The following is a 12,403-nucleotide window of genomic DNA, read 5'->3' on the forward strand; positions in this document are numbered from 1 at the left end:
AGGTATTACTGAAAATCTTGTTGTTAATACCTTAAAACACTTATGTGAGGATAACCACGGTATTGATGATTTACAACCTCATATTGAAACCTCAGAAGAAACCAATCATACCACCCAAACAACCATTCCCACAGCCCCAAGAAGGTCATCGAGAGCACATTACCCACCCTCCTACCTAAAAGACTTTCACTGTAACCTCACATCCCACAGAAAATCACCCTTTCCTCTTCATAAATACCTTTCATATAATACTTACAACCAAAACCATAAGACATACATCCTAAATGTCACTTCTATCTATGAACCCACCTATTACTACCAAGCCGCGAACCACCAGATTTGGAAGAAGGCTATGGCAGAGGAAATAAAAGCCATGGAACGAACTAATACATGGACTATTGTCTCTCTTCCAAAGAATCATCATACCGTAGGCAGTAAATGGGTTTACAAAGTCAAGTATAAACAAGATGGAATAGTTGACAGATATAAGGCGAGGCTTATAGCAAAAGGTTACAATCAACAAGAAGGAATAGATTTCTCAGACACCTTCTCACCTGTCGCCAAAATTGTCACTGTTAAAGTCTTCTTCGCCTTTGCTGCATCCTATAATTGAAGAAGTGCATATGTCTTTGCCATTGGGTTATCAAACCTCACAACTACCACGGAAAGGTGAGAAACTAGCCTGCAAACTTAACAAATCTATATATGGGCTGAAACAAGCCTCGAGACAATGGTTTCTCAAGTTTACAACTGCTCTATCTTCACATGGCTTTCATCAATCCAAGTCTGATTATTCTTTTTTTACCCGAGGACATGGACATGATTTTGTAGCATTGTTGGTATATGTAGATGACATATTACTAACCGGACCATCCCCTCAAATAATCAGCTCAGTCAAAGAAGTCCTCAAAGGACATTTCAAACTCAAGGATTTAGGTCATGCGAAATATTTTCTGGGATTAGAATTATCCAGATCTCAACAAGGGATCATGATTTCCCAAAGAAAATATTGCCTCCAAATACTTGAGGATGCTGGATTTCTTGAAGCTAAACTAGCTACAACTTCTATGGATCCCAATTTGAAATTATCAAAGAATGAAGGAAAGCTTCTAAAGGCAGATGACATCATATGTTATAGGAGACTGATTGGCAGGCTTATATATCTTCAAATATCTCGGCCAGAAATATGCTTTGTTGTTCATCGGCTAAGCCAATTCATCCACACCTCATTAAAGCTCACTTAAATGCCGCTCATCACTTACTCAGGTACCTAAAACGGTCTCCTGGACAAGGCATTTTAATCAGCCCTATCACTTCCTTTCATTTAAAAGCCTTTATGGATGCTGATTGGTGATCATGTCCTGATACTAGAAGATCCATTACTGGTTTCTGCATATTCCTAGGGGAATCTATCATATCATGGAAATCAAAGAAACAAGCCACCGTTTCTAGATCTTCTGCAGAAGCGGAGTACAGGGCACTAGCCTCAGTTACTAGTGAATTAATGTGGATCTCTCAACTTCTCAAAGATCTTCAGGTTAAGATCCTAATGCCCACTACTGTATTCTGTGACAATCAAGCTGCTATTGTCATTGCTTCTAATCCAATGTTTTATGAAAGGACAAAACACATAGAAATTGATTGCCATTTTGTTCGGGACAAGACAGCTGATGGGTTCCTTAAGGTTCTCCCTATCCAATCTAGTCAACAACTCGCAGACATGTTCACTAAAGCATTGCCTACATATGTTTTGTTTAAACTAGTATCCAAGTTGGGCATCATTGACATTCATCGTCCAACTTGAGGGGGAGTATCAACAGTAAAACAGTTACATTCTATTTATTAGTTATAACAATTTATTTGTTACAACAGTTATGATTCTGTTTGAGTTTGTTTGTATTTTCCAGCTATTAGTTAGTCAAGCAAACTAACAAGTTCTTCTATAAAAGGAACTTGAAGTATGTAAATACAATAAGTGAAAGTAATAAGAAAGTATTTCCACATACCTTTTCTCTCCATTTGTTATTAACTGAAATCCCATTTTATACTATGTATCTAAGCCCTTCTTTTAGAAAATTTCTCCCCTATATTAAACTTCTCCATAAATAGAAGGCTTTTGGCCAAGGTCAGTATCAAGTATAGAACAATCAGAATAGTTAATTCCCTTTAGAACTTTTGCTGCTAATTAATCTGGATACATGTATATCTTCAAACTTGTTTTGCCACCAAAGTAATGTTGAAACCTTTAAGGTCTCTAAAATTTAAGCCTTAAATACTCTTGGAAGACACAATGTCTCCCATTTAAGCCATGGATTTTTCTTTTTGAGTTTAAAGAGCCCCACCAAAAACTTGAGAATATTTTTGTTATATTTGAGCAGAAGGAACTTGGAAGTTTAAAACACTCATTTTATAGGTTGGAATTGCTTGACCTACACTTTTAATGAAGACTTCTTTGCCACTTATCGAGAAAAAAAATTGTTCCCAACCATTCACTGCTGACCAAACTTTGTCTCTAATGTACCAAAAATCTTCAATCTTGATCGACTAAATGTATGAATGGCTAAATGTTATGGATAAGCTAGGTCTAAATGCAAGCATATACTATCGAAGAAGTACAATCTTGGAGTATTCCAAGTATCGAACCCATGGGACTAGTTTTAAATTCAATTTGCTTATGACCATAAATTGATGAGACTAAAGGTAATTGGTGGAAAATCATTTTGTGAATAGTTGAGAATTTAAATTAAAAACAGTAAATAATGGTGAGAATAAGGGTTAATAATGCTTCAACCTTTCGGGTTCTATACTACAAGTGATGTGACTGCATCATACCAAAACAATAAGATATGCATGAACAGAATACTACTCCTATACGGTCTTATGTCAAGTCCCTTTAGGAGATCTAAGCAGCTAATACTTAATGTTCCCATGGTTAGTTGAATCTTAGATTAATTCAAGTTTAGATTCTTTATCCTACGGTGTCCCTTATTCCTAAAGCGACTGATCGTCCTATTCCTAGGCTTCTAGTCTCGTATCCTTCTGTGATATCCATTTACACCCTAACCTTCTCAAGATTAGAGCTCCACTAAATTGTTAAATTAAGTGGTCAATTTAATTTACCAATACTATCTTTGGTATGAAGAGAAACATTACTTAAATCATACAGAGTATTCACATTGTCGAACCCCTAGGAGAAAATTAGCTCATGATAGATGATAAAACAATGAACTTTATTAAATCATAAACCATTGCTTCAATTTCGATTCGAGATTGAAAATGAAATGGAAAACAACAAGAATTTAAATGAATAATAAAGTGCTGAAAATAACAACTCAAGAACACTTTAGAACCCTTAAAATCCAAGTATTTTCCTAGGTTGATTCCCCTTTTTTCAAGGTGAAATTGCCTCTCAACACGTACTTTTGTGGGATGAGACGACCTAGAGCCGCTACACCAGAGAGGAACTTTCGTTCTTGAGGCTATTGACTTGAACGTTTAGAAAATACCCAAGGGACTGCTGTAAAAATGACAGAAAATGTGAATAAAGGTGATGAAATTGGAGCTACCTAACTAAATAAAATGTGAAAATTACAACTGCTTCTAACTGGTTTGAATTCTTGAGATTTTAGGGCTTAGCCAGAAATATGCAGAAACAGCAAAAACCCAACCAAAATTCACCAATTCAACTCCAAAACAGCAAATAACATCTCTTAAGCACAATTATCCCCTATTGAGCTCATTTTAACAGATTATGACTAAAATTAGAGGAAAACTCATGCATGAATCTATTTTTCAAAGTAAAAGTACACAAATAAGAGTTAAAAAACATGCATTTTATAGCATGTATCAACTATTCTTTCTTGATAGTGATGATGGCAGTTCTAAACACATCCTAAGGTCTTTAACTAATTGTATACCAATAATACTACTTAAGAACTCTTTTCTATCTTTGCCCAAGTTTGGTGAATTTATCATTGCTGACTTCGAATAGCTTATTAATGCTCCAGATGCCTTTTCATATTTAATAAGAGATCTTTTTAGATGTGCACATTCCATCCTGTTTGTTGAACAAAAAATTAGACTATCATCTGAAGAGGAAAAAAAAGTGAGATTGTAGAGCACATTGGACTCATTGTGAGTCCTTTTATTTATCCGATTAAATAAAATATAAAATTAAAATTAGACATTTAAAAGTTTAAAAATTACAATAACATTTTAATTCTATCTCTAATTAACTAAAAGGAGTAAAAGTGCAAAATAAGTGTAAAATATTAAAATATGAAGAAGTAACGTTAACAAACCATAGGCTATTGGCACAAGGAGTTTCTATATTTATGTATCTATATGTTTAACTAAAGACAAAGTGAAAATTATGAAAAGACAACTATAGAGATTTTTATTTATTATTTTTTTAGAAAAAAAAAATATAGTGAATTAATATAAGAGTTATAATTTAACAAAATAAAAGTACTTGGAGATAAGAAAGAAAAAAGGTGGAATTGGGTGAGCTGTATTTAAAAATCCGCTGTTTTTCCCACAATCCAGGGGAGAATGGGAAATACCAAGGCTGTATTTCCATTTCCCAGTTCCAACTTAACCGGATTTATCCCAATAATTGTAGCTTGTAAAAACCAATTCTACCCCTCCACTTATAATCGGAAACGAAGTTTCAAAGGGGCAATTAAGTCTATTTTCACTCAAAAACAACCCAACATAACAAAAGCAAAACTAGGGGCAGCCCGTTTGTTGTGTGTATAAAAAACCACCACCCCCAAATTTCAGTTCAACCAACACAAATTGAAATCCAAGAAGCAAATTATCAAGACTTTTTAGAGAAAAACAACAAAATGAACTCTTTAACAAGAACTTTGGTTGTAGCGGCCACCGTCGGCGTCGTGGAGGCCCTCAAGGATCAAGGAATTTGCCGGTGGAATCATCTCTTCAGGTCGACTCACCACTATGCTAGAAACCATGTCCGGTCTATTTCTCAGGCTAAGAAGCTTTCCTCCGCCGTGCCTTCCGCCAACCACCTCCGACAGTCGGAGGAATCTCTGAGGATGGTCATGTACCTTAGCTGTTAGGGTCCTAATAACTGAATCGACCAAACCATCCAACGACACATTCCGGTTGGACCCGCGGCGGTTCGAGCCAAGTTAATTCCAAGGAGACATCGATGGCCGATTTTTGGAGCAGTTGAGCTCATAGTAATTTCCTCCCTTCATCAGTTTTTAATTGTAATTAATGATTAACGAAGGCTTTGGGGTTGGGAGTGTGATTGTTTCAACCATTGTAAAACCAAATATTCCCCTTCTTAAGCACTATAATTTTACACAATTATTGATTATTGAGATAAGATTCAATTTTGTGATACTTGGGTGGATGCCTTTCAATTGGATTAGGATTGTGATTTTAATTTTCCATCCATGGGGCTAAAGAACTAATTCCATCAACACAAGCAAATCATTAAGGAATGCTATTAAAAAATAATCATAATAAAAGAAAATATCATTTCATTTCGCGACTTGTGAACCGGCCCAAAGGAAAGATAGCTCAACTTATGTGTTTTAAACTTTTAGTTAGGCTTTTTACCCTTGTTCATTAAAGAAAACTTGTTTTGTTTTTTTTTGTTTTTTTTTTTTTTTGGATTTTAAAAAATAATCGAGTATATTCAATCCTAAATTTCAAGAGAAGAATGAGGCTTATGTTTAGTTAGCTACCATACCAACTAGTTAACCGTACACATCGATCAAAGAAAATTTGAATCTCTAAGACATATTTAAAAGGGTGTTTGGCTCACCTAAGTTGGTGGAGTTGAGTTGGTATATTTTATCAATTCACTTCAACTCACCACAATTCTCCCTTCTTCCCATGTTTTCAATAGCTTCACCTATCGGTCACTATCACACTTCGAAAACTAATTCCGAGTTTCGATAACCACCTCCAATGAAAACTCCGACGACCAATTCTGGGCTCCAACAACCATCTCCAATGACAATTCGACAACCAACTCTGGCCTCCGACAACCACCTCCGATGACAATTTCGATGACGAAATCCAAACTCCGAATACAAACTCTAATGAAAATCACCTTTGAGTGAGAAACTCCGATGACCAATTCGAGGCTTCGACAACCACCTTCAACGGCAAACTCTGAAACCAACTCTAATATCACCTTCATGTGACTAACTTCGGGCTTCGATAGTCACTTTCGACTACAATCTCCAGCGAAAATCATCTTCGATAATCAACTTTGACAATCACTTTTGTTCAACCAACTCTGGGATTCGAAAACCACCTCCAATGACAAACTTCGACAAGTAATTCCAATACACCTTCATGTGACCAACTTCAAGCTTCGACAACCACCTCCAACTACAAACTCCAGCAAAAATCATCATCGATAATCAACTTCAACGACCACTTCCGACCATTGTAAGACTGATGATTATTAAAGTATGTTGTAAAGTTGTTAAAATATTATTTTGTCTACATTAAGTATAATATCTATACGTAATGAATTCACATACTGTTAAGAATATTTAGATGAAAAGTATGTAGTTAAAAAGTATGTAACATATAACAAAAAAAAATCATAAAATGAAGAAAAAAAATCCTGAAACATTTTCCAACATGAATTAGTCAAAAATAGAGATTTGTTCTCTGATGATTCTCCAAATTTAGAGGAAATGAAAGTGAAATTGTTAGAAGAAATGTGGTGACATTCCATTGAATGTTACGATGATGAAGGAGATTTAATTAAAAAAATTCATGCATAGTAAAAATATAAAGCAAAAAAAAAAAAAAAAAAAAAAGAAATAAAGAAAGAAAGAAGGAAAGAAGGAAAGAAAAGTTTTAAAAATTAAAAGAAAAAATTGTAATCCATATTTTATTCAAACAAAGATAGGTAGAATTATTGAGTAAAAAAGTTTCGAAACATAAATAATAATCATAAAAGCATATTATTTAGAGTTAAAAAAAATGCATCAGATATCAAGACATATGAACTCAACTCTGCACTTCAAACACATATATATGAGGACCTTTAATATTAATATTGTTATTTTCAAAACTTATTAGAGAAATATTGTTGTTTTGGGAGTTCGAGGCTAGAAGTCGAGGATTGAGGGTTCGATTAATGTAGAGGTCGAACGTTGAGAACTCGACAAACAAAGAAGAACTAGGGTTGTCGAGGGTTGAAGTTTCGACATACATAAGTCGAAACTTCAACCCTCGACAAGGAAAAGGAAATCTCGCTAATTTTGTGATGAGGATCTCGCTCTATAAGGGAATCTTGCTAATTTTGTATATTAGGTTGTCGAAGGTTGAAGTTTTGACATACATAAGTTGAAACTTCAACCCTCGACAAGGAAGATAGGTGGGTGAAGCTAATTTTGTGATGAGGATCTCGCTCTAGAAGGAAATCTCGCTAATTTTGTGATAGGGATCTCGCTCTAGAAGGGAATCTCGCTAGAAATGTGGGCTGAATCTCGTGAGCATCGCTAGGAAAACAGTTTGTTAAAAAATGGTTGAGGATCTCGCTCTAGAAGGAAATCTCGCTAATTTTGTGATGGGGATCTCGCTCTAGAAGGGAATCTCGCTAGAAATGTGAGCTGAATCTCGTGAGCATTGCTAGGAAGACGGTTTGTTAAAGAAATGCTTGAGGATCTCGCTCATAATTGTCTTCACTTTATTTAATTTCCATAGAAATATATATATATATATATATATATATATTATATACATGACCAATGAGAAAAAAAGCTAATAATCATTAATGAAAAAATAACAACAATAACAGAATTTTGAATTGTAAGAGAGAACGAGATTCTGAGCAAGATTGAGAGTGAGATTGTAAGAGAGAGCGAGATTGTGAGAGAGAGCGAGATTGAGAGCGAGACTGTAAGAGAGAACAAGAGCGAGATTGAGTCTGCCACATGGATTAAATGGTCAACCAGCCAACTGACGTAGTCTGCCACATGGAAATCGTCTTCACTTTATTTACTTTCCATAAATCTGAAAAAGTGCATATATTAAAATTGACTATAATTGAATAAGTCTGAAAAAAGGTGTGAGGTCCTATCACCATGCTGCCTCTGCTCCGATTCCCCTGCACGATTTCCTGCATGCATTGACCGACTGATCCGATTTCCTACATTCATTGACGCATTCATGCCCCTCTGCCATAGTCTTAATGCCTTTTCAACCACCCAAACTCGTGGGTTGAGTGTTCAACACTCGACCTACATCCTTTTAAACCACCATCCTCTTCATTTTTGCTCACTCACTTCCTCGATAATTTTTTAAGACTCACTGCCCTTGATTTTGCTCATTCCTCTCCCTTTGATTTGCTCACTGCCCCCTCACTGCCTTCGAAAATAAGCCTTTGAAATCATCTTCCTCTCCTCCCATTTCCATTTCCATTTCCATTTCTCTTATTGTATTTCGTTTAATACAAATTATTCTCACACAACTATACTGGTTCGTTACTCTACTAAATTTTTATTTTTTAAGAATAATTATAAATTTTATTTTTATTCTTATATTATTATTTTTTTATAGATTCTATTTTTTTTTTAATTTTTTGAAGTTGTTGTCAGATAACAAATAACAGGAAAAAAGGGTGAACGTTGTCACTTTGAAGGAGAAAAGAGAACTACCGTCGAATCTGTGAGTTGAACTTATGATATTTGAAAAGTTTAGTTTATTCTTATGATATTTGATTTATTTAGTATTAACTTTGATGTTTATAGTGTTAAAATGTTTAGTTTATTGTTATGTTTAAGAAGTTGATATTTATAGTTTAATACAAAATTATTGTGATAGTTAACAAGTTTAGTATAGTTTCAAAAGTTTAATATAGTTTGAAAATTTTAGTTTATTCATATGAAAATTATTGTTGTTATTTTTATTGTGATAAGTTGATATTTTCTATATTAACTTTGAAAATATAATTTAAAATAGTTTGAAAAAGTTTAATTTAATTTAATTTTTTATTTTGTATTAAATTTGAAAAAAATAGTTATAAAAAGTTTAATTTATTGTTATGTTTAAAAATAGTTATAAAAATTTTAATTTATTGTTATGTTTAAAAAGTTGATGTTCATAAGACTAAAAAGTTTATTAATATTATTATTATTTTAGAAAATGACAGGCAAATGCTTGGGATTTTTGTTGTTTACAAATGGTAATATGATTGATGGTATCGATGGAGTTGAGTATGACCAACTACCAAGTGGGAGTTTTACCATAAATGTGAATAGTGAAATTGTATTTGAACAATTCATTCAAATGGTTAGGATGTTACTTAGTATAGATAAGGGAGCAAATCAGATAGAAATAATATATAGACATCCCAATCTAGAACCATCAGGATCAATAAGATATATTTCATTCCCTATTTCGAATGCACAAGCTATGAACTTGATGTTCTCAATGGAAATGTCAGGGCCAAATGTAGTGCATTTGTATGTAAATGTAAATAGGATAGGGGTGGATCCTGATACATCATTTAACCAGTTTGAAGATCCAACTCAATGTATTGATCCTAATCCGGAGTCAGTTGCATCGCCATGTGATAATGAAGATATGGCGGCTAACAACCTGTACAGAGACTTCAGAACAGAAACGGATGACGAATTTGAAGAGTTGGATTTCGTTGGTCGTGAATATGAGATGCTTTCAGATACATTCAATGATTTGGATATGAATGTACTGGATAGCATTCGGGAACATGACCCAATTGTAGCTCCTGTGGACGTTGACAATACGTAATTGTATAAAGGGATGATTTGTCAAGACAAGGAAATGCTACAACACGCGGTCAAATGTTTTACAATAAAGTGTCACACACCATACGAGGTTGTTGAATCTACACTGATGATTTGGACAATTCGGTGTAAGAAGTGGGAGGAAGGTTGCAAGTGGAGACTTCGTGCAATAAAGAAAAAAATCGCATGGCTTGTTCGAGATCACTAAGTATGATGAGTAGCATACATATTTTTATTCAGAACTAAGTCAAAGTCACGTGCAATTGGATTCATCAATGATTGCACTGGAGTTCTGTGATGCCGTAAGAGAAAAATCATCTATCAGTGTGGCACAACTGCAGTCCGACATCAAATCAAAGTTGGGATATCATGTTCCTTACCATAGGGTATGGGAGGGAAAAAGAAAAGTGTTAGCTAAAGTGTTCGGTGATTGAGATGAGTCTTACAAATTGTTGCCCAGGTGGTTATATATGATTAAGCAGACCAATCCCAGAACACAAGTAGAGTGAAGAGTTAAAGAAACACTTACTGAAGGTCATGTTATCCTAACTTCTATATTTTGGGCATTTGGTCCTTATATAGAAGCTTTTAATAAATGTTGGCCGATCATTCAGATAGATGGTACACACTTGTACGACAAATATAGAGGAAAACTGTTGATTGCTACATCAATTGACTCGAACGGCCATCTTCTTCCACTTGCGTTTGTCGTTGCTGATGAAGAGTCCGCAGACTCATGGGGATTGTTCCTGAAACACCTGAGAGAAATTGTAACATACGAAGATGTGTGTTTAATTTCAAATCGACATGTTAGTATAATTGCAACAGTGAACAACCCAATAAATGGTTGGACGAAACCGAAATGTCACCATTGTTTCTGCTTACGATACATAACGTCAGCAACTTCAATAAAAAGTATAAATTTAATTCATTGAAAAATTATGTTTATCGTGCCGGGTGTCAGTTTCAAATTCGAAAGTTCAACAAAGCAATTGAAGATATCAAATGAATAAATCGGAGTTGTCTGAGTTTTTTTTACAACATTAGTTTAGAGCAATGGACTCAAGCACATGATGGAGGATTCAGATATGGGTGGATGATGACACATCTATCAGAGTGCATAAATGGTGTCCTCAAAGAAGCTCGAATGTTGCCTATAAATTCTCTTGCTCAGATAACATTCTTCAAATGAACTATTTCGAGAAAAGAAGAGAATAAATAAGGGATGCATTGTAGCGTCAAGATAAATACACCCGGTAATATTTTTTTTTATATATATTTTATTAATAATTTATTTCAAACATATTTTATAATACTAAGTGGAGTAAAAATCAAGGTACGCACACGAGAAAATAAATAAATAGGCTGCACGATCTAGTAAACATGAAGTACAATCATACGATCGGTATGAAGGTATGTTTCATGTGAAGACCGAACATCATAGTCTCAATGCCAAAGGAGGAAACATTCAAATATTGAGGCTAAATAGGTCCGAGCAGTACTGCTCATGTAACAAGTGGCAAGCATTCGACATTCCATGCTCGCATTTTATGGCCGTTTGCTCACATTTTAACATGAACTACGAAGATTTTATTGAAGAATACTACAAATTGTCAATGTATGCTGAATGTTATTCTCCTCAATTTCAATCTCTACCGCATGAAGATTACTGGATCACGCACTCTAATATGCCCGTCTTACATCCCAATCCATCGTTGTTGAGAAACCTGGTAGACCGAAAAGTTCACGTTATCACAACGAGATGGATTGGACAAAATCAGCCACTCGACAACGATGTGGATTTTGTAACCAATTAGGACATAATCGAAGGAAGTGTCCTTCGTTACTAAGACGGGCTCCAGATAGTTAGGGATTGAAAAATAAATAATTTTTTTTTATTATATATTCATTTTATTGTATATTCAATTTTTTTATTTGTAATCAATAAAGTTTTACTTTACCCTCACACTTTTCTCTACTATTCAATTATAGTCAATTTTAATATATTTGTTATTGTTGTGGATTTTGTAACCAGTTAGGATAAATTCTATTATTGTTGTTATTTTTTCATTAATGATTATTAGCTTTTTTTTTTCATTGCTCATGTATATATATATATATATATATCTATATATATTTCTATGGAAAGTAAATAAAGTGAAGACTATCTCGCTCTCTCAATCTCGCTCTCGCTCACAATCTTGCTCTCTTTCACAATCTCCCTCTCAATCTCACTCTCTCTTACAATCTCGCTCTCTCTAAACATCTCGCTCTCTCTTACAATCTCGCTTAGAATCTCGCTCTCTCTTACAATTCAAAATTCTGTTATTGTTGATATTTTTTCATTAATGATTATTAGCTTTTTTTCTCATTGGTCATGTATATATATATATATATATTTCTATGGAAAGTAAATAAATTTATTGTATATTCAATTTTTTTTATTATAAAGTTGTACATTATTCTTCTAAGTAAGTTGTACATTATTCTTTTAATTAAGTTGTACATTATTCTTCTAATTAAGTTGTACATTATTCTTTTAATTAAGTTGTACATTCTTCTAATTAAGTTGTACATTATTCTTTTAATTAAGTTGTACATTATTCTTCTAATTGAGAAACAAATACTTTTTTAAT

The 12,403-nt window shown here is 34.0% G+C and overlaps 1 pseudogene; it reads left to right on the forward strand.

Annotated features, from left to right (window-relative positions):
* The first annotated feature begins 4,763 nt into the window (after window positions 1-4,763).
* On the forward strand, window positions 4,764-5,370 carry LOC120078196 (uncharacterized; annotated as a pseudogene).
* Window positions 5,371-12,403: the final 7,033 nt, after the last annotated feature.

The sequence above is a fragment of the Benincasa hispida genome, chromosome 5 (genome assembly GCF_027475165.1).
Source record: "Benincasa hispida cultivar pf3 chromosome 5, pf3_genome.v1.1, whole genome shotgun sequence".
In the NCBI taxonomy this organism is placed as follows: Eukaryota; Viridiplantae; Streptophyta; class Magnoliopsida; order Cucurbitales; family Cucurbitaceae; genus Benincasa; species Benincasa hispida.